The sequence below is a fragment of the Hibiscus syriacus genome, unplaced genomic scaffold (assembly GCF_006381635.1).
Source record: "Hibiscus syriacus cultivar Baekdansim isolate YM2019G1 unplaced genomic scaffold, ASM638163v2 tig00116937_pilon, whole genome shotgun sequence".
Lineage (NCBI taxonomy): Eukaryota > Viridiplantae > Streptophyta > Magnoliopsida > Malvales > Malvaceae > Hibiscus > Hibiscus syriacus.
Window position 1 is genome coordinate 2,272,883 of NW_024063475.1, and position 25,702 is coordinate 2,298,584.

At 31.7% G+C, this 25,702-nt stretch overlaps 1 long non-coding RNA gene across 1 annotated transcript; it reads right to left on the bottom strand.

Moving 5' to 3' along the window:
* Window positions 1-2,573: 2,573 nt before the first annotated feature.
* Window positions 2,574-25,339, bottom strand: LOC120188047. The gene is made up of 4 exons (XR_005522379.1): window positions 25,328-25,339; window positions 24,317-24,321; window positions 5,133-5,140; window positions 2,574-2,649 (listed from the first exon to the last, which is right to left on the bottom strand). It is a non-coding gene; the product is annotated as an uncharacterized LOC120188047 (long non-coding RNA).
* Window positions 25,340-25,702: the final 363 nt, after the last annotated feature.

The window sequence follows — 25,702 nt, forward strand, 5'->3', positions numbered from 1 at the left end:
CATATACAATTATTAAAAATTTATGTATTTTTTAAACTTACAATATCATATCTAGACTGATCATTTTTCTCATCAAAATTATTTTTTAACAATAATAATAATTATAAATGATTAATCATACTAATAAGGGTTGATTCAAGTGATAAGCAATTTGATATCTCTTAAGCATATCTTGAGTTCAAGTCATTGTGCATGCAAAAAATCCTCGTTAAAATATTGATCCATCAAAACCTGGTGTGCAACCCGAGTCGGTTCAAATTAGTTTATTCACACTACAGCAAAAGTGTTTTGTAGCGGCTTTTTTTTACCTATAGCGGCGTTTTTAAGCGCCGCAAAAAATGCTTGCGGCGATATGAAGAACGCCGCAAAAAACGTCGGGGAAAATAGCGCCGCTAAAGTTCGCGGCATTTGATAACAAAAAATGCCGCAATAGGTAAAAAGATATAGCGGCATTTGGGCCATAAACGCCGCAATATGAGTACGTATATAACGGTGTTTTTATAAACGCCTCAAAAGGTTAAGATATTTAGCGGCTTTTTTTGGATACAAACGTCGCAAAAGGTCTGGTATATAGCAGTGTTTTTTAGATACAAATGCCGCAAAAGTTCTTGTATATAGCGACGTTTTTCGGATATAAATGCTGCTAAAGGTCTTGTATATAACGATGTTTGTCGTATATAAACGTCGCTAAAGGTATGGGATATAGTGGCGTTTTTGGGATACAAACGCCGCAAAATATCTAAACTTTTTATGGTGTTTTATTGCAAAATATGGGTATTGTTTGTGTTATTTAAAAACAAAAGCAACTAATGAACACGGAAATGTAAATAATTTTTTTCTTCTTCGATTACCCCAAATCTATTTTTCCAACATGTTCCAATATCCAACAAACATATAATCAATAACACCAAACTCAATTTCCATAACAACCAACATCAAATCCATTATAATAAATAAAAGTTTACATTAACGTAATATAGTATCAGTTAAACATTGTATGATAACGTTAACAGAACATATAGCATTAAAAAGACTAAGATGGTGGATTTTGAGGTTGTGTTTTCTGTAACATCTGCATCATAGATTCTAGTCGTTTTTCAAATTCTTGACATTTCTGCTGATATGTTGCTTCTATATGTGCTTCCATTGCTGCTCTTTATGTTTCCGCTGCTGCTCTCTCTGCTTCCCTTGCTTCATTTTCGACTTTCATGTTAGCCATTTGTTGATCTATTTCAGCCAACTTTTGTTTTAACCGACTAACTTCTAATTGGGAAGACTGAGGCTATGATGACATGTACTGAGATGAACTAGATCCAAAATATTTGGTGGGAGTAACGAATTATCCTTGACAACGCATTCAACCATATCTTTCAAGACCCAAAACATCATTAATAGCTTGGTTTTCAATGTCATCCTCATTAACAACACCTTGACTCGAAGTCGTAGCTTGATACTCCACCCTTTTCTCCCTCAATTTTTCCTAATAATAAAGTAAATAATTAATTCAAATAAATATGTCATGCTACAGATATAAATAAAACATGTATCCAATAAACATACCATAATTTGTGCAGCTTCAGCAGTCATAAGAGTGACATCCTTCTTTGTATGTGCCATGTCGAAGGGTTTGGTTCGGCCAACTTTAGAACTAGATGTATTTTCCTACAATGTAGCATAATATAATTAGTTTGAGTTAGTATGTACATGGAATACAAATAATTATGTGAATAATATGTAATACATCCTCATTAGCTATACAAGCAAAGCTCTTCGATCCAGCCGTGTGCGTAAACTTTTGTTGTTGCCTTCTAGCAACACCAACATGCTCTCGGTCCTACAATTTCAAACAACCCCTTTAAATGATGATTTATAATTCGTTAAAATTATATTTGAAAAATACATCATACTTGTCCTTTTTGTGAACTCCAAAATCTGACTGCATCTTCCCATTAGTACCTGAGCATTCCAGGTGGGACAGTTTGTAGCTTATCTTAAAGGCTGAGATCATTCTTGAAGTATTTCTTTTTTAATGAGCTCTTATGATCTCTCCATCTCTTCCCTAACGCTTGCTTCACATAATCGTCAGAGACCTCTAAAGAAAATTTCTCCTATACAGCAAATAAGTGTTCAACGTAAGTATAAATTAGTATTAAATTTTTATAGAGTATCTATTATAATGACATTATTACCTTAACAACAAAATCCAATGCCTGATTTTTTGTTACTATTAAGCATTTTGCGCCATGACTCGTAATTGATCGGTAAAAGATTAGCATTACGTCCAACTATGCCTAAGTAATCGGATAGAAGATGTGCTTCTGGGCCAATAGGTTGACCAACATTGTTTCTTGAAACTTTGACACGATGCCCAGGAGGTAATTGGTATAATTCCTTCAACGTTGTACGTCCTCTACTATTGTGTGTTCCAACATTTCCAACTATATAAGAAATTATTAAATGTAAGTTTTTGAAAATGAAAAAACTATTAAATAAAGTTTCGAAGATTACCTTGAATTTCTACAGGTTCTTCAATAGATATAGGAACTTCAAAAGAGTCAAAAACATTTGATTCGTCATTATTTGCTTGTTCATGCTCTTCAGAAGCTCAAACAATCCGCAAATCACTTATTTTTCTCCTCGGCATGATATCTGTAATAAACAAACATTTGTAATAAGAAAACGATTTAATTAATGAATATATTGAAAGACAACATATTAAAAGTTTTAACATTATAAATAAATAAATAAAGATAAAAAATCTTATGACATTCTTATGTAATGTCAGTTGTCATAAATATCTTCATCAACGTCCTCCCGAACCCATTGAAATTGTGTTGTATTAGTGATAGTTTCATCTAAGTTTTGTGCTACTAGAGGTAAACATTATAATCTTGTTTCAATGTTATCTCTACTTCCATCCCCGATGTCTATTAAGTCTCTAGGAGTATTAAGGAGAACAACATACCAACCGCCATCCATTGGATCGTGACAGTAAAATATTTGTTTCACTTGAGAAGAAAATACATATGGTTCATCCATCAATCGTTGACTAGTGTGAATTAATCGAGAGAAATTCACTATTATAAACCCGAATTTATCTGTTTTTATGCCTCGATTACTGTTTACATCAACTCAGTTACACTGAAACAACACAACCTTTCGTTTTCCATGATAATCTAACTTAATAATGTTCGTAAGAATTCCGTAATAATCAACATCTCCCTCCTGTGGATTATTGTCCCTAACACTAGCATAACTGGTAGTTGAAGAAGTAACTACGATTCCACAATTTTGTGTCCTCCTTAATTGTTCACGAGATTTCGTGTGGAACCTAAACCCATTAATAAGGAAGGCATTATATCTTTTAACTATTCTATTCATACCTTGAGAAATCCATTTAACATCTTCACTAACTTCTCTCCCACTCCAAACCTATTACACATGAATGGTGCATATATAAGGGTTGATTTCTATATAAAAAGTAAGACATATTATTTATAAGTATGTGGAATGATTTAGTTGCTTACCGCCTGGCCTAACCATTCATGAAAAGTTTCTGTGAATAACTTATGTATCTCTCGCTGATGTATTCTTCGGGAGCGTGCACGAGATCTTAAGACTTCTTTAAACTCACTATAAAGTAGATTATGTAGTTAAAGAATGATAAATATAAAAGATTAAGAAATTTCATTAGTATTGGGTTCGAAAGACTTATGTGCGAAAGGGATCTATTGAATCGTGATGGAAAAGAACATATCGGTGTGCTTGTACCCAAGACGTGTCATCTAAGTGTGTAATTTCAACTTTCCCAAGTGGTTGACCATAACTTCCAAACAAATAATCTTTAGGTAAGTCATTAGTACTGAACACATCATTTCTATTTGGTCTATTCCATCTTGTTTCAACATCTTCCAAATATCTAGAGCAAAATGTCATTCATTCATCTGCCAAATACCCTTCAGTAATTGATCCTTCTGGATAATGCTTATTACGACAGTAAGACTTCAACTTGCCCAAGAACCTATACAAAAAACAACGTACAATGTAAATATATTTAATTAAAATGTATAATCGGTACTCATTTGAAATGTATAATTCAATTAACACCTCTCTATAGGGTACATCCATCGATAGAAAACTAGTCCACCAACTCTTTCTTCGCGAGGAAGATGAATTAGCAGATGCACCATAATTGTGAAGAATGAAGGCGAAAATATCTTCTCCAAGTTGTATAAAGTCAAGGCAGCTCGATCTTGTAGTTTATCAAGTTCTTCAACCATCATAACTTTCCCGCAGATGGCTTTCATTATATTGGAAAGTTCAATGATACAAGACATCGCCTTACTCGAGATGCAACAATGTACAGCTACTGGCAATAAATCTTACATTAATATGTGATAATTATGTGACTTTAAAGAATAAATTCTTCGATCTTTAACACTGACACGTCGAGATATATTTGATGCATACCCATCTGGGACTTTTATATCCTTCAAGACCATGCAAAACACTTCTTTTTCTTTCTTCGAAAGAGAATAAAATAGAAGGCATCAAGAAATATTTTCCATTAGGATGTAATTGCGGATGAAGATCATGCCGAATTCCCATGTCGACTAAGTCAAGTCGACTCTTGAGATTATCTTTAGATTTTCTGGCATCATTCAGAATGGTCCCAATAATATTCTCACAAACATTCTTCTCAATATGCATTACATCCAGATTATGTCTCAAAATCTTATTCTTCCAATACGACAACTCAAAGAATATACTCCTCTTTTTCCACAAGTCTACCTCATTTGGATCATCCTCTTCATCAGACTCATTATCACTCTGTTTGTCAACTTCAATCTCTTCATTGACTTGCTTTGCCTTTTTCTTTAATCGTGTACAACTTGGTTGATTCATCTTTCCATAAGGAAAATTGATATTTTTCAACATGGAGAATATTTCAGACCCGATTGTTTGGTCAAGAGCATTTCGAAACTCTTTATCACCATCAAACATATTCTTTTGACATCTAAATCTATGATTATAAGGTAACCACCGACGATGTCCCATATAAGAGAACTTCTTTCCATTAACCAACCATTTCGAACATGTTTGTGAAGTACAACAAGGAAAAGCATAACGACCTTTGGTACTCCAACCAAATAAATTTGCATATGCAGAAAAATTATTAATTGTCCATAATAAAGTCGTGTGTAAATTAAAGTTCTCATTCTTAAACACATCATATGTTTCGACCCTTCCCATAACTTTTTTAACTCTGCAATTAGCGGCTGCATGTAAATATCAATATCATTTCCGGGGCCTTTCTCGCCAGGGATTATCACGGATAAGATGGAAGATGATTGTTTCATGCAAATCCATGGAGGCAAATTGTATGGAACAAGTATAATAAGCCAAGTATTATAAGAAGTACTCATGATTTTGAATGGATTAAACTCATCAGTTGCAAGACCGAGTCTGACATTTCGAGGATCTCTCGCTAAACTTGGATACTTGTTATCAAATGACTTCCAAGAAAAAGAATCTACAGGATGCCGTAATAATCCATCATTGGTTCTGCCATCATGATGCCACCTCATAGACTCAACAGTCTTGGAGCACATAAACAATCTATGTAGCTTAGGAATGAGATGAAAATATCGTAGAATCTTTACCAGTTTCTTTCTTGATCGTGCTTGAGCTTTATCATCAGTAACATTTTCTGTGTCCCTAGTCATCCATCGAGATTTTCCGCATACATGACAAGACTCCTGATTTTTTCGATCACCCCAATACAATATATAATCATTTGGACAACTATGAATTTTGTCATATCCAAGACCCAAATCTTTTATCATTTTCTTCATATCTTTGCATGATTGAGGAATTTTTGCAAAAGGAAACACTTATCCTAGTAACTTCAACAATTGCGTAAAAGAGTTACCAGTCCACCCTCCCATGCATTTTAAGTGGAAAAGATGAATGCAGAAAGAAAGCTTTGAAAACTTTGAACCCTCATAAAGTTGTTCATTCATTTCATTCAGCAACTTGTAAAACTTTTCCACTTCTCTATTTAGCTCTTCATCACATCTAATTCTTCCCATCTCAATGAAATCATTAACATCATTCTGACAATAATTTTCTGTAACATACTGCTGATGATTGTGCATATTAAATACATCTCGTAACATCCCTTCCATGTCATCTTCTCTAACAATTGGATGGTGTGAAGGAGCATGATAAGTCGAATAACTCGTGGAAGCAGATGTATCTGATATAAACTCTCCATGAAAGATCCATTTTCTATACCCCGAACAAATCCAAAAACAACTCGACACTCGTACACAACTTCATGAATGTACCAATTAATGTTAACACACTTCTTACAAGGGAAAAGAATCATATTCTCTTGGCTTGCTTCAGAAAAGCTAAATTTATAATGTTTTTGACTCCATTTCGATATTCAATGCTTACCCTTAAGAAATCCATTCAAGTCTTATCCATTTCGTATTTCTGGAGTTTCAATTTCAAATGTTAAATGCTAATATTATTGAGAAAGTTATAACCTAAACATAAGCATTAAACTATCAGATTTAGTGTATAATAATATTTGCATAGTATAGAAATAATCACTCCTAAATTATGACACTTTTAAATTGCTAAAATTATATGGGATCAAATGTATCTCATCTAAAATTTTATTTGTAACCGTAATATAAATAAACTGTAAAATAGGTTAACAGTTACATTATTATTTTTCTCTCAAATAATAGGCTTCTGAAACTAGAACCTTTTAAACCCTACGATTTCCAACTTCAACCTTACTCGTTTTTTTAGCCCTATTTCTTTTAATTGCTAATGTTTTCTCCCTATACCACATAATCATAGCCAGTGTTACATAATCCTTTTTGAACAGTTACAAATTGAAGAGTTTTACCTATATTTATGATGAGGAGGTAGTTCATAGTCTTCTAATTGTACATGATAAATTTATCATAGCCGCACCAAGAACAAAAAAAGTTTGAAGAAGTTCAAGTCTTTTTCCAAGTTTGATGGAGGGTGCCTGGAGATGAACATATTTAGTGTGAAAATATATTGTATCTAGAGGAAAGAAGATTGACTTGTCTTTCTTCAACAGGTAAAATTTTATATTCTCCTAAAGCTAACGATAACTTCAAACCGGTATAAAATCAGAAATAAGATTAGTGCCAAAATCCCGATGCATCTGAACATAGCACAAATATATTTGAGTCAAAGTAGCTCAGCCATTTTATAGGAGGCCTTAACTAAAGACCAGCTCATCGCACTGATAAAACAGAATCTGGGAAATTCATGTCATATACTTAGAATAACACATATGAAAGCACTTCTAAGTGTATACACCAAGTTTTAAGGTCAGATATTAGTTGCTTTGTATATGCGCTCAGAAGGCCATAAAACAATACAAAATACACACCTTTCCAATACCATAAAAACTAATCCGTAGAAACTATATCCTCCCTTCAATTTCAACTATGTCACCTACTCTATAAATTCCTCAACCTAAACTCTCATCCTGCAAACAGAACATCTACTTTTCCTCTTTGTCTCTTGCAGCAAATAAGACTTCTTAAATCAGATAATTGATGGCACTTAAATTATTTGGTTTTGAATTTTAACTTTCTCAATCAACTGTAAAAGCTTTCAGAGAGTCTAAATATATTACATAAACACTTAAACGTGGATGTATTTATGAGACATAAATTAAGACTGACTAGTCATTAATTACAAGTGCAAAAAGTTCTGAATAAATATATTTGCGCTTTAGCACGTGCACGCGTATACATGTTTGTGTTTCTAACATGTGATTCACCTACAATGAACAGACACACATGCACCAGCAAACAACAAAAAAGTATTACAAATCTAAAATACAAGCATAACTTGTTTTGTGCCGCTTGGATTTCAATGTTTTTAGCATGGTGAGCAAACTTCAGTGTATTGTGTGTCTCTTCTGTGCTACTTGATGATGGAGTGATAGTGCAAATGAGCTGAAAGTGTAAACAGAAAATAGAAATAATAAAATGAGACTTATTACTTTTTAAGAGAAGAATATGACGCCACATAATTGCAAACCAAAAACAAGTTAAATTACCATTACGTGTCAAACAAAAAATGGCAAATTTTGATTCACATTTCCTAGTGTTAGCAAACTTTTGTTGATATAAGATCCCTCTTTCTGTCTGAATATCCTTTAGTACAGTCCAACTCATAAGGCAAGCTTAAAAACTTTGTAACAATAGATAGCATCCCTACTCGACAAACTTATATAGCATACATTAGTTAATCAGGATAATTAACCAATGCCCTCGAAAAATAATATGTACAATTAATTACATCATTACTTGGCCAGGGGAAATCAGCTTTAAGTACAAACTTTATAAAGGATTTTGCTAACAAATGTCATCAAAGCACTGGTTAAATAAGTATTCAAATAAATATTTTTGTTCAATTACCGGTTAATTACATGATTCACATAAACATTAGGGGACTTATTAGCAAAATAATGCATAAAAAATATAAACCTGTGCTGATAGGCTTACTTATGATTCGCGATTAGTGAGAGCCGACAGAGCCTCCTCAGTTGAAGCCACAGAAACAAATTCCAAGTTGCCAACACCCTATTTCTGGTCTTGCCATGCATAGAAAACTAAAGCAAACACCAAACAAAACAAAACAAAAAGGAAATCGCATATCAGTTCTTGAAACAAAGAGAGTCCCAAGAGAGAAAAAAGTCGAAAAAACCTCAACATCTAGGACTGTGTTGTGTTTCTCGAACAAAGAATAAATTTCTTAAGTGGTACAATTCAAGGCTCGTTCTAGGCAAGCAATCTAGTGTTAGACAACTTGTCTTGTTCTTCTTCTTTTACATACAGAGCTGCGTGTTGGGTAGTGGGAGAAATTTGGAAGATGAAACTGTTAACTATTGTAGCTCTCAAGCAAATGAAATTAGCGTGAGGAGGTGATGGATGGAAAAAAAAGTTGAAGAGACGTTTTGCACGGAGATGAAGTTGGATTGATTTTGAGGTTTATGTCAGAGAGAAAAGAGAGAAGATTGATCGGAAATACCTTTGTTTCCTTCGATGACTTTTCCACAGAAACACCAAGCAATCGAACCAAGCTACAACTTCACCAACGTTGATGACTTTACCTTGGAGGTGTCGGCGGCTTCGACCACCAACGAGCAACAGAAGGACTACTATATCGCCGATGAAAATGATGCGAGGGAGAGGGTGATTTTTCGAAAATTATGTTAGGGCTCGTAAACTGTTAATTTGGGGTTTTTAAAGAAATTTGCGACATTTTTAATCCGAACGCCTCCATAGGTATTTCTTTTGTGGCGTTTGTGTTTAAAAACGTCACTAACGTATGACTCTGTCGTAGCGTTTTTATATAAACGCCGCTAAAGTATAAATATGTTGCGGCATTTGTTGAAAAACGCCACTATAGATTACACCTATTGTGACATTTGTATAAAAATGCCGCTAAAGTTTAAATATGTTACGACATTTGTTGAAAAAACGCTACAATAGATTACACTTCTTGCGGCGTTTGTTGAAAAAACACCAATATAGATTACACCTATTACGGCGTTTGTATAAGAACGCCCCTAAAGTACAAATATTTTACGACGTTTGTTGAAAAATTGCCACTATAGATCAAACCTATTGCGGCGTTTGTAGAAAAATGCCGCTAACGTACAATTCTATGTCGGCGTTTGTTTTAAACGCCACTATATATTAACCATATTGTGGCGGTTGTTAGTATAAACGCCGCAAAAAGTCAGGTATATAACGGCGTTTTTTGATACAAACACCGCTAATTACCTTTATTTATATAAGATTACTTGATTTTAAATATTTCATTTATGCTTTACATAAACTAACTTTACTATCATGTAGTTTTATCTAATTAACAACAACTATACATTTTAATTAAGACAGAAGTTATGCATAAAAATATTTAACAACAAAATACATTAAAATTTAGAAACATTAAAGTTATGCATAAACAGTCTTCACCATATTGTTCACTAGAATTTAGTCTTCATTGTTCCTTCGTGTGGAAATGACGTAAGAAAGTTGTTTTCCTTGTTTGACGACGCATCGTTAAGTTTTTCCTCCGTGTAAACTCTATATGGAGAAACTCTTCATCCATTTCACCAAATAAATCCCCTACATCCGGTCCACCAAAAAGACTCCTTGCGCGCTTTAGTGCTTCACTTGAAACAGTTAACGACCTTCCACCTACAGTATGAAACTTGATTGGAGGTGGCTTCGGAACTAAATCAAACATTAAAAAAATTTAAATTGAAGATAAAAATGTTTACTTGGAGTATCAGTAGAGGCAACATCGTCTTCATTGAGGATAGATAATGTTTTTTCAATTGAAGATTCTTTTAACGCCACAGAGTTACCAAATTCGGTTCTGAACATCGAGTATTTATCCACTCCTCTATCATCGTTCTCAATAAGCTTCGAACATCCTACATGCGTACGATCTATGAAATTTGAGAGTACAAAATAAAAATGTAGCGGTAGAAACTTCCAGCGATTATTACCTGTCTTGCTCCTCTTAACTTCTCTTCTCGTTTTTGTAACCTACGTGTGAAACAATCACACACTAAGTCTATGACTTAGTGAGGCATTAAATTATAAAAGAACTCTAACTATTTACACATGCATGAACATATCATCTTATAATGCCACATCAAAACAATATATCATTATATATATCATATACATATCACATATTATTTTAAATCTCTAACCTTAGTCCACTATCAATATTCTTATCATTTATATCTTATAAATATATACTCTTATATCTATTCTTTTACTCAACATATTATTCAATTAACAAAGCAATAAAGACATCATCATATAAATCATATCAGATTATCTAATAAGAAATACATGCATACATATAAATTATCATTAGTCACTTATGATTTAATCACATAGCACATATGCTTAACCTTCTTAATCATATACTATACCTATAACTCATCATGTCCTTGCTATAAAATTTATCATATCACAACATATATTTGTTATTATCTCTTGATTAGCCCATGTACATATGCGAGAACTATTGATATGTGAGTCTCTAGAGGTTGTGCACTAATGCTGTCACCACGGCTCGTATAAATGCACCGAAGTGCCACGTAGAATTGCACCGAAGTTCCGCGTAGAATTGCACCTAAGTACCATATAAAATGTCCCTAAAGACCACGTAGAAAATTCCTTAAGAATCATATACATATGCAAAGAATCAAGTATGTGTCTCAAAAGACATCACACATGTTCCAAGGAATACATATATGTCCCGAAAGACCGCGTAGACTCTCGACTCTTGGCATGCCAATATACCTCTAGCTCTCATGACACATAACATGGGCATTAATATTTATGTTTGTCACATATTCACACAATTGTATCAAATAAGCATATAATCTCATAGCTTCTTGTCACGTAGATCGTGTAATATTCTCGTAGAGTCTCGTATCTCATTATCACACATTCACATATACACATAGTCTTATTATTACATTTTTTATAAGATCACACGTAGTCAAGTAGTTCATTTCCATATAAATCACACATACACGTAGATCACTTACACGTAGAACATCTTCATAAAACTCACATATCACATAGCTTATACTTGTTCTTATATCTTCTCATAACATATTCTCTTATGCACATATCATATATTTTCTTATCATTTATACTCATCTCTGATTACCGATCTTCATCGCATCTTCATAACTTTGATGATCCGCTTTACTTATACAGAACCTCATTCTTTACCATCTTTTGTACTTGTATTTCCTTCCTCAAAGCCCCCTTTTTAAACATACAAATACTTATTTCCTTGCCTACATCATATCTATATGATCAAAACCATATCCAAATCCACATCATACTTGATTAACTTAACTTTATCTTTTCTTCAAATCTCATAACTTTATTATCCATACTATTACAATTAATCAGTAAAAATTTTCCAATTTAGGGCATAAGCCCTAATCAGACTACTCATATTCATATTCTAAGTTGAAATCCAACCAGTGTAATTTACTCACTTATCCAACCCACACTCTTATTCATATACATTACTATTCTCTTGTCTCTTCCATTACCTTACATTTTTGTGATCAAAATACATAATCATGTCTCAAATCACACCATACTTAGTTAATTTACCCTGACATCATCTTATGATCCTTTAACTTTAATACACTTATCATCACATAATTATGATAGCAGCACCAATTATTCTAATCTAAAGCATAAACCTTCATCGAACCATTCATATACATTCATTTCAGTCGGAATTATCTCAGCAATAGTTTACTTAACTTATCAAATCCACATTTACTCTCCTACACCATGTAATTTTCGTTGTTCCAACTCAACATTCTAACTTCCTTTATCTTATAAACTGATCATTGATGTACTTATTCTTAAACTCTTCTTATCAATCCGTAGCTTTACTCAAACATACGAATCCTCACCTTCTTCACTATGTCATATTATTATGATCAAAATATACAACTTTATCCCGATCCACCTCATCTTTGGTTGTCTTATCCTGACAACATCTCAAAATATTAAATTTCTATACCTTTTCCATCACATAATCTGGTTAGCCAACGCTAACTCTTTCCATCTAAAATGCAAACCCTTATTCTATCCACATTCTTGCTTATACACGGTACTATTCATTTATTTCAAACTCATAAACTCTGGCTTTATATATCTTATACGCTTGTCACTGATGCACTTATTCTTGAACTCTCTACAAATTCTAACCACGTCATTAGATCTTTTAACTTTCTTATGGTGACACTTATTCACCATATTCTATCTTATCCATGAAATAATAAGAATACTTCATATCACTTTTCTGATTCAAACCTGTGAAAACCTTCTATCACTATTCTAAAATGATTTCAACTTTCTGAAACCAGTCTTTGATCTTATGAGGCATTTCCTGAGGTGTTCGCTCTTCCTCCTGCCTGGCCAGGGCAGGTGAATTGCCATCACAATCAGGAATATTTCCTCTCACTTCACTTTGAAACTATTATAATCAAACTTCTACTATATCATATTAATCTTATTCTATTAGCAAGACAGTACACTCTTTACACTTATCAGATCATAAATTATTGACTTGGTGTCGGTATGTACACATTTTACAACTCATTTAACTTCGGTTTAAGCCTAGAATCAGCTAAACCTTAGCTCTGATACCATTAAATGTAATACCCCCAACCCGTATCCGACCTGAATTTGAGTTCGAGGTGTCATATTGACTTTTCAAAACACTTTTCTTTACAAACCCACCAAAATCTTAAATTCCTCATTTGAAAAAGTGAGTACTTTTTAGAAATAAATATAATTAAATCGTTTTACAAACCGATCAAAGCATATTCAATCCGAATCTTATAACTATATGCCAACTAAATTTTATAACACAAAATACATAGACTCTATATGTTTCTGATCTGATATTCGTAAGGAATGTGCTAACCTTTAACCTGTCTTGCTCCTCTTAACTTCTCTTCTCGTTTCTGTAACCTACGTGTGAAACAATCACACGCTAAGTCTATGACTTAGTGAGACATTAAATTATAAAAGAACTCTAACTATTTACACATGTATGAACATATCATCTTATAATGCCACATCAAAACAATATAACATTATATATATCATATACATATCACACATTATTTTAAATCTCTAACCTTAGTCCACTATCAATATTCTTATCATTTATATCTTATAAATATATCCTCTTATATCTATTCTTTTACTCAACATATTATTTAATTAATCAAGCAATACAAACATCATCATATAAATCATATTAGATTATCTAATAAGAAATATATGCATACATATAAATTATCATTAGTCACTTATGATTTAATCACATAGAACATATACTTAACCTTCTTAATCATATACTATACATATACCTCATCATGTCCTTGCTATAAAATTTATCTTATCACAACATATATTTGTTATTATCTCTTGATTAGCCCATGTACATATTCGAGAACTATTGATATGTGAGTCTCTAGAGGTTGTGCACTAATACTGTCACCACAACTAGTATAAATGCACCGAAGTGCCGCGTAGAATTGCACCGAAGTGCCATATAAAATGTCCCTAAGGACCACGTAGAAAATTCTTTAAGAATCATATACATATGCAAAACATCAACTATGTGTCTCAAAAGACATCACACGTGTTCCAAGAAATACATATATGTCTCGAAGGACCGCGTAGACCCTCGACTCTTCGCATGCCAACTATACCTCTAGCTCTCATGACACATAACATGGGCATTAATATTTATGTTTGTCACGTATTCACACATTTGTATCAAATAAGCATATAATCTCATAGCTTCTTGTCACGTAGATCGTGTAATTTCTCGTAGAGTGTCATATCTCATTATCACACATTCACATATACACATAGTCTTATTATTACATTTTTATAAGATCACATGTAGTCAAGTAGTTCATTTCCATATAAATCACATATACACGTAGATCACTTGCACGTAGAACATCTTCATAAAACTCACATATCACATAACTTATACTTGTTCTTATATCTTCTCATAACATATTCTCTTATAACTTTATGTCATATCATTCTCACCATTTAATTTCACCTAATTCATAGTTATGTGGCTTATCTTATATACTTATATTCACATACCTTATAATTACCTAGTTTACTCCATTTCACAATAGTCACATAATCATGTCATTTACTTACACCTAGATCATTTCCATACCTAAATCATATAACACCCAATTCTTCCTCATAAAGTTATACTATATATTCATATAATCTCATATTATCCTATAAGTAAATACTTATCTTATGGTTTGGTATCATCATTTATACTTAATTCCCTTTACTAATATATATATTATTCTCATATTACTCTATAGTCTAATCTTATTTAACTCATCACCTTTCTCATGTAGTCATATAAATCTATTATATTGATTCTTATAATTGATCACGTATACTATGTAACATGTATGGTCACCTATCACATAACCTATTTCACATTCCCATGTAATCATATAGATCATTCATATTAATTCCTATAACTTATCACAATACATGTATTCACACAAATCATTTAATACATAATGTAATATATATCACATATACCCAAATCAAACATATGCATATGATCATAAATTCATGCATTCTAATATAGGAAATAGACTCGTCGCAAATCTTATTTCCATTAAACATCATAAACTAACTTGTATGCACTCACCTTGGCCTCACTAAGTTCCGATCCACTTTTATGATTTCCTTTTTTCCGATCGAATCTTAACTTGATGGTCATCCCGGAACTTGTTCGTGCTCGATATCTACATGTTTATACATTGATACATATCAGTATCTAATTGATGTATTCTAATCTATCATTTCTTAGGCCAAAAGAAAGACCTAATTCTATTTTCCCTTGAAGTGCATCGGTACATTCTACAGTGTATCGATGCATCCCTTAACATGTGCATCGATGAACTCCTTATGCATTGATGCACTAATTACATTCGATGTTTTCATTTTTAAGGGGTGCATCGATGCACTTCCTATGCATCGCTACACATTGAATAATTTCTGGAAATTTACCCTTGATGCATCGGTACATGTTGAATGTGTACTGATGCACACTGGTCCAGAATTCCAATTTATGCACGAAAATACTCAACTTAGCTCAATATTGCCATAATTCAACCCATTTCATCTCCTTAACTTACATACTCTTACTTAAACCAATTAATACCCATTTATCACATCTTAAACCTCAAAATCCTATCCACCTTTAGGATTCAAAAATTAAACTCAAATTTTCAACATATTCTAAATCTATTTCTAACACCTCATATCTCTTAATTCAATCATTGACAAGTCAAATTCAACTTCAAAAATATATACTAACTCCCTCTATTCCAATAATTCCCATAAAAACTCTTCATATTTAATCATTCATAACTCATCCATTTTGAAGTTTCAACCTACTTTAATCTCTAAATAATCTTTCTTATCACCCCAAGAATCAAAACTAAGCTTAAAACTTAGGAATTAATCAGTTGGAATTAAACTTACCTTTGCTATGGAGCTTACAGGAAGAGAAGAAGAAGAAAGTTGAACCAAAGTCTCCAGACTTTTCTATTTTATTTTCTCCCTTTTCCACATGCCATCTCCTATATAAATGAGGAATAAAAATATTTTTTATGAAATTACTATTATACGCTTAAAAATTTCCACAATTACCATTTAATATAACACTGAAAATTTCCATTTAAGTATTTGAACTTTTAACTTGTTTCAAAATTGAGCACAAAGTTTCCAAAAATTACTTTTTAGTCACTAACTCTGATTTGGGATGTTACAAGTACGGACTGATAGCCTCCCAACGATAATTTAATCCATCGTTAGAGAAAATACGCCACGTGGACATTCCGACGATAATTTCTCTTACTCAAGGCAACACCTTCTCTTTGTACCACAACCATTTGTTCACGTTTTCAAAAGCTATTATTTTCCCTATTCAAAAGCTATTATTTTTCTATTCGAAAGTAGAAAAACACTGCTCCCAAGCAGTAAACCAGTAAAACGCTATGTATAGATATTGTTTTCCTATTTGAAAGCTATTATTTTTCTCAATTACGTTAGCTTTCTGGGTTTTCCCCATTTTCAGAATACCAACAAAACATAAATGAAAAAGTTCAGTAGTGAGAGAAGAGATCAAATCGTGCAATCGTGAGATAACTGTTCGCCGGTGAGAGGCCCGATTTGGTCGCCGGGACAGACAGAAGACGACGTCGCTTGGAATCGTGTGAGAGTCGTTGTTATACTAGAGAAATCTCTTTTAGGGAAGTAGCTTTGAAATGATTTTAGGGATCGGGCAGGAGAAAAGGGTAGAGCATATATTTACCCTTTGGCGGCATTTTTTAAAAAATGGCACTATAGTACATGTTTTTGCGGCGTTTTTATAACAAACGCCACTATTGATGATCTCTATTATGGCATTTTTCTAAAAACGCCACTATAAACAACCATATTGCGGCGTTTGAAGGGCAAACGCCGCTAAATTACTACTTTATAGTGGCATTTTTTGCAGAAACGCCACTATAAACAACCCTATTGTGGCATTTGTTTGAAAACGCTGCTAAATTAATACTCTATAGTGTCGTTTGTTGGACAAATGCCACTATAAACAACCCTATTGCGGCGTTTGTATAAAAACATCGCTAATTTACTACTATATTGCAGCGTTTGTTAAAAAAAAGCTACTATAAACAACTCTATTTATGCGTTTGTGCTATAAACGCCGCTACCACTCTATTGCAACATTTGTTGGGAAAACGCCGCTAAAATATTATTTTGTGGCGTTTGGATTGTAAACCCCGCTATTTTGTTTAAATTTTGTGGCGTTTACTCTTCAAACGCCGCTACAAAATACTTTTGTTGTAGTGTCACTTCTCAAAATACTTTTGCACTGGACTTTTAAGAAATAAGACTAAATTTATACTAACGAGACTGAGCAATATCAAAGCAGATACTGTTAACATTGCATTTTGTAATGTTTGGGCTGTATACTGCCATGTTTGTATACATTGTTTGTAATTGATTTCGTTGATAGATGCTACTATTTTAATTCTTAAATAAACAAAAACCTTCTCATTTTTTTTAAAGGTATGATATCAAAATTATCCCCCAACATTTATGAGAATGGTTATTTTGACCTCTATTCTTTTCTTTAGAATATTTTAGCTTTCAATGTTTTAAAACTCATTATATTTAATCAAATAGTCATTTTGGCTCATATTTTTGTTTTTGAAGTATTTTGACCCTCAAGGTTTATTTTAGAATAAAAAATCCATACTTTAGCCAATGTTCTTATGGTTTCATCCTTGAAATATTTTTTTGAAAAAAAAAATCATATACTTCAGCCAAAATATACTTTAGATCTTAAACCACCTTACTAAATCACCACAAATTATCACGAAATTTACCATAAACATTGTAGTAGCTCATTCTATTCATGAATTAAAATTTATGAAAATGGTTGGACTTTTTAAATAAAAAATTGAAATTCTCAGACCATAAAATATGATTTCATCAAAATTTCAAATTTATTGGGTTAAAGTCCAAATTCAAGCTTTCTAAAATGCATGGTTGTTATGTGATTTCTCAATGTCAAAAATATGTTTTCTTTAAAAAAAAAAATTAATGGAAAGGAAGGCTAAAGCCATTACATTATCTTCTCACTCGAGAGTAAGGCAGATTCACAAGTGTCTCTAAGAAGGAAATTGAATAGAAGAGCCGAAAAAGAATAAAAAATAATGAGAGATCCATCCGAGGGAGTGTCCATTTTAACGCGATTCACAAGAGTCCCTAAACCAAGCTTTGTTAATAAGGTTTGCGATTGATCTCACTGACGCGAAAGGACTGTTCCAAAGCTCAACTTCTAACAATTCGAAGAAGATCTCCCGCAACAAGCCGCTCAAACGCATTTTGTTAGCGCCATCGTATTCTTAAAATTTTTTAAATTAACATGTATTTTAATCTTTTTTTTATTTTCAATTAATAATATATTATTATTTTATAAGATTTTACAAGTTTGTTCTCTTCTAAAATTTTAAAAATATACTATTCTTAATATAAAATCTTACCTCCATCACTATCCAATACATCTCTATACTATAACAAACATTTGAGCCCCAACCCCACTGCCACACAATATTTCTACTTGGTCCAACGATCAAAGGGTATTTGGAATTTATGGACGATAATATCACCAGGACCCATGTGATAACTCATATGGACAAAAACTTCTCATACCACCGATTTAAGAGCTCTTTTCCTCGCTCTAATATCAAGCATTTTCATTTCTTTTATTAATATAGAGTTATCATAAGAAAAAAAATATTTAAAAGATTTTCAATCATTTGATATTAATATTCAAATATTTATATAAACGTCATGTTCTAATATAATATCTCTGAGGATAATAATTATCTCTTTAATAACTGAGATCACTTGATTTATGTTTATACTTATTTGATTGGATTCCTATATGTTAAAAAAGAAGGGTGAAGTACATGAATAATCTATCAACTATAAGAAATTACTTTGTTAAGTCTGTCGACTATAAAAAATTGCGACTATTCATATATTTTAAAATCATCATTTTCTGTTAAAAATTAACGGTTGTCTGAGCTGGACGTTAACTTGTTGACTGAGATATAATAAAACATAATCCTAGAATCGTTTCAGTTGTATTTTATGAATTGACTCTCCGTTTACATTATGTTATCGAGGTAGTGTTTAAAAAGCAAGTATAATGTCAATAGATATTATTAAAATATTATTTTACCATATATTAATTAATAAATTAATGTCCATCTCAAATAAATATCAATTTCTAAAAATAAAAAATAAATTTAAAATATATAAATAATTATTTAATTATTTTATAATTTTTAATAATTAAAAAACTAAAAATAAAACAACGCTTATAATCGGATAATCATCCTAAAACTAAAGGCAACTGAGACCGACTGCATAATAAGTAATAACTGTGAATCCAATCATCCTTGGATTTGATAAAGCATTGAAAATCTCGAGAAAGCAATTATAGAATTTTGACACAAAAGTCATCATCGATAAGTTTTCGACAGCAGCCACCACCATGCTCGTCATCCCATTTCCCTATTTCCTCTGCGTCAGTTATTTTGCCGGCGGCTTGTCCCACACGTGTGTCACCTTATCTTTCTAATCGTGGGCCCTCTGCTCTTACACCAACACCTCTTGTTGTCTCTTTAATAGTTTTCCACTACTCTCGTGGTTGGCTGGATGATGATCCTCATTCCACAGTCGTAGTTCTCCTTTGCTGATCGAATCTAACGGGTGGAATGCCCACCACGTAATCCACTTGAAGTTGACAACATCTGTCGGCAAAAAGAATTCATACAGCGACGAAGAATAAGGGATATTTATGCTGCACCATTGGTTAAGAAAATACCTTATCAAAAATTTAATATTTTTTAATTTTTTTAGTAGAATATTTTCTAAAATATTAATTTTTTTAAATATTAATTTCGTTACTTAAAATAAATATTTTTGATATTAATATTTATGATAAAAAAATATCATTTTAAGTAGTGTTAGATATTAATATTTTTATAAAAAATAATATTTTAAGCAATACTATATTCAAAATATTAAAAAAATATCAATATTTTTAATAATATATTTTTTTAATCTTATATTACACTACCATTTCTTAAATATCTCCAAAAATAAGAGAAACAAGTCGTTTCCAAAACAGTACCTTTAGCTTATGACAAAGAATTAACATTGCCGACTGTTTTAACTTTTATTTGTGTACTGGCAACATAACGTGCGGATCCTTGACTGGAATTCCCATCAACTGTCACATGATTTAAAGATGGTCGGGGGATAAATATTTGTTGTTTTATAATATACTTTTGAGTAAAATACACAAATAATTTTTTTATAAAATATTATTTTGTTTAGTTTATTATTAATTGAAAATTATAAAATAATTTATCGATTATAAGATATTATTTTGTTGAGTCTCATAATTATTAATAGTTACAAATTAATTATTTGATTGTTCATATATTTTAAACTCGTTATTTTTTATTAAAATATTGATGATCGTTTAAGTTGTACGTTAATATATTCACTGTAATATAATAAATTTTGATACTAGAACTGTTTGAGTTTTATTTTGTGATTCAAATATCTGTTTACATTATGTCGTCGAGTTAGTACTTGAAAGTAACAACGATGCCAATCGACATCATTAAAAATATGATTTTATCATATCTCAATTAGTAGGTTAACTTCAAACTTAGACTAACCAAAAATGACGAATTTAGAACATATAAATAGTCGAGTGACAATTTTATAACTTTCAATAGTTTGAGGATTTAACAAAATAACATCCTATAACTAAAGATTTATTTTATAATTTTTAATAATTGAAAAATTAAACAAATTAATACTCTATAATCAATAAATTATTTATATACTTTACTTTATATTTACGATCAACTACCAACATCAAGTGCCGACCAATTTAGATGAAGAAGAACGATTGGCCTAGACAAAAAAAAAAAGATGGAAGAAAACGCTCACGCAGGAATTTTATAATATTTAAATTCAAGTCCATATAATTATTTTAAAATATAAGTTTATTTATTATTCAAATTAAATTTAAAATATAATATTAAAAAATATTCTTAATATTTAATTAAATAGTTATCTTGGTCTATATTCATTTTTAGAAAATTTTAATCCTCAACATTTCATTTTAAGATAAAAAATTCTTAACATTTGACTAACTAATCACTTTTATTTTAACATTTTTTTTGGAGCATTTTGACTATTAATATTTCATTTTAAAGTAAAAAGACTTATTTTGTATCGTTTGAGCATTTGTTGACTAATAATTCCAATCAACATAGGAACTCTTTTACCTCAAAATAAAATATTAAGGGCCCAAATACTTCAAAAGAAAATAAGAGTCAAAGTAACTATTTTTTAAATTAATCACTAGTACGGATCTATTAACCGAATAACTCAGATCAGGCGACTCTCCCAACTCAGTTTGCTCCATTCGCTTTTGAATCTCTGGTCTTATTTAAAGAATTTAATACCTCATCCTACCAAACCAATTAGTTATTGGTAGTAAAAGTAACTATTTGGTTAAGCATTAACTATATCTTTGTCGTTATGCTTAAAGCTAAAATTCAACTTGGATTTGAATTTTCGTTAAATATTTAAATTTTATAACTTAAATAATTTATTAGATAATATATATCAAAATTAAAATGGATAATAAATTTATATATGAAGATTAAATATATCCATTGTTATTCCTTGTTGAGTTTGGCTTTGAGTGTGAATAAGCCTGGAAATTTTTCCTTTTTTCAATGGCCGTCGTTGTTTGACCCTCTTATCATTTGGAAAATGCTTACGAATGCTTTCTTTGAAATTTTAAGATTTACATTTTGACAAATGTTCTTTTCATTGCTTTATCACGTTCTTTTAGCCTTTTCTTTTTTACCAGTACTAACGTAAAAGTGACATAAGTGATGTTGTACTAACATAAATAAAGTTTGTTTTTAAGAAAGATGCTTTAGTTTTTTATGCTTTTTTTTTAAAAAAATTACTATATTTATGTTAAAGATTAATTAAAAAATATTTCTAGATGTGGACACCCATTTTCGTTGGGGACTTCAAAGGGCTTATTTAGTATATATGATATATATAGTTTTTGAAGATATATAGTATAGTTTTCAGAAATATTTTTGATAACATATAATATATAATTTTTAAATAGTTTTGAAAACATATAATATATAGATTTTAAAAGACGGTTTTTGAAAGCATATAATATATAGTTTTAAAAACGGTTTTTTGAAAGCATATATAATATAATTGTTGAAAACATATTTATAGTTTTTGAAAATATAGAATATATGATTATATATTATATTGTATATATATTATATATATTATATAGTATTATATTATATATATAAATTATTTATTATATTGTATATTATTTATTATATTTTTATTTAACTTTTTTTTTTTGTTTTATTCGATCCAACACGGAGTCCAAGGTCCAAATCCAAGTCCAGAATGAGGGTATGAGGGAGCCCAACCAGGTAGGCATGCCTGAACCAACAAGCCGACCCGACTAAGAGTCAAGAAAAAGCCCAAGTTCGTCTGACCCAGCAAACTATGTTTCAAATTTAAGTAAATGTGCCACGTCTGACATCGATCAACGACCCAGATTGCATAACAGTTAGGGTTTTGAACCCCAAAAATGTCATCACACCATAACCGATCCTGAACCATTGGATCTGCAAACCAATTCAACGTCAAAATCAAAGCCCAGAAGGTTCCAGAAGCTCGAGAGCCACCGATGATAGTGCGTGGGAATCACGCGCCGATGAGATTATACGTCGCTGAGATTTCGACGTTTAAAATGCAAAAAAATCGAAGCAACTTGGATTGGACCATCCGAGATCTTTGGTTAAACACGAACCACGAATAATCGAAAAACAACCCCGAAGATCGTAGCAACTCAGACTGAACCATCTGATATCTCCGGTCAAATATGAACAACCGATAAACAACCCTAAAATACTTAGAAATACCTTGAAATGCTCAAAAACCATTGTCGGAAGGGTTATAAACCCCACCAATCATCGAACCACACAACAACAAGAAATCGGAAATCCCGAATAACACAGCAGCAAAGATCGAAGCAACACAAACAAAAGAATACCAGAAATATCGAGCAGCAAATATCACAAGGCAATCAAGCAAATCACAAGGGAAAACACTAAAAATATAAAAGACATCAAGGTCGAGCGTTGGTCTCAGTTTGAAAAGGAGGAAAACCATCATTCTCCGTCGAACAAAGTAAGTCCCGAGAGTTTTTCTTAGATATACTTCGGTAAGGGTGTTTTGGCCGTTTGGAGGTTAGTTTTGGGTTTGGGACGTTAAAATGAAACTTTGGGGTAGGCCTTTAGGTTTTCGACCACCGGAGGCAGTGGCCAGAGTAGCGGTCTGAGCGGTGGTGTCTCGTCGGGGAGGGTGGCCGGTTATAAGCCGGTTGGTTTTAAAGGGTAGAGAGTTTGAGAGAGTTTTTTTTTTTTTTTGGTTTTTAGAATGTGTTTAAAATGATTTTTTTTGCTTTAGGGGTCTTTATAATCGGGGGACTAAAGTGCAAATATCAGATAATTTAATTATTTTCACAGTCCCTCTAACTTTGAAGTGTAATTTGTTTTGGTCACCTGTTGTAAATTGGCTATGAGATTTTGAATTAATTCAATTTAGTCCTTGTTTATTTTTTATAATCTTTTCAATTTAACCCCCAACCTTTGTTTTTTCTCATTGCAGCAGCTTTCAATTAATTTAATTTGATCTTTTTTCTTTTTAATTTAATTCAATTAATTTAAAATTTCTTTTATTTCTTTAATATTTATTTTATTTTAATTATTTAGTTACTTTATTTTAACCCTAATGCTAGTTTTTTTATTTTATTCTGTTATTTAACATTTTTTTTATTCTTTTAGAGTCAATTTTAATCGGTCAAAGGTAAGTAATTCGAATCAAAATTTTAAATTTTAATTTAGCTTTTAATTTTCGCAATTGAGACAACCGGAAAATTAAACTAGTACTGAAAGGGCAATACAAGTGTGCTAATCATTCATTTACTGTAATCGACTCCTGAATCCAATTTATTTATGGTAAATGCAAATCAGGTAATATGGTAAATTGAGGTGTCCAATCAACCTAATTTTAAAATAAATGACCGGTGGCAGCTCCATCACATCGAAATCAAGTCGAAACCCAATTCAGGCCCACCTGAGGAACAATCACGATAGCTTGGCGACTTCGTTGGGGAAAGGTAAGTGAGTAAGGCCAAAATTAATTTCTGGTTGTCTTCTTAAGTGAAAATTGTATGTTTAAATTTTAATTTCTTTTCGATCCTTATTATTTACCTTTGATTATTTTTCAAAATAAAGTTGTACTGATTTTTTTAATGATTTCAACTTTTAAAAAATTCATCTCAGGATCTATACCTGAGCTCCAAACCCTTTTCATAAGTGGAGGTGAAAGCGACACATTCATGGAATTTTTCTTCGTATAGGCTTAGCAGTAACCTTTGAGATTCATATACCTTATGTCTTCGTCTGAATTTATTCTCCGTACAGACATAAGGGAATGTATCATCTCGAGTTTAACTTAGTCCATATGAGCTTGTAATGGGCTTAGGACCGAGGCTTTGACAAACCCAAGGGGTACCAGCAAGGAGAACTCAAGTACATTTTTTTAACCTAAACCGGGATGCTGCAAGGAATTAGAGTCCACCCTAAAACTTCATTTCAAAACCTAGGTTGCTTGAGTTATTTCTTGCTTTATTTTATGTTCAAAGCATGCGAACTAGAAATATATGCCATCAAAACATACGCACTTTGTATGTGTGATGAGACTTACATTTGTCCAATTATCATTGGATAACCAAGGTCTACAATCTCTATAAAATTATTAATCATCACATCCAATGATGCACAATGTATATCATTGGTTTCTTTTTTCTAGTGAATATCTTATCATCTTCTACTGTTAATCTCAATCATCTTCTATTGTTAATCCCAATCATCTATTTTCATTCATTCAACGGTCCTAAATTTATATAAAACTAAAAGAGTTTTACATCGTGTAACCATTGGGGAGCCAGCATACATTAGGGGGTGTCAATTTACATCCCAAAAGTTTCTAAACTTTCTTTTGAACCATATAAATTATATATATAATATTAAGACAAAATGACTCCCCTTTTAAAATGTTTTGACACCATTTAGAAATTAACCCGTATTAAAAAAAATTAACAATAAAATTTTAAAATTCAATTTTCCCACTTAATTTTTTTCCATATAATTTCTAAATTTGGACACCCCAAATTTGATTTTCTAGCTCCTTCCCCTGTATGTAACAAGATCTTATCTCTCTCTCCCTCTATATATATATATATATATATATATATATATATATAT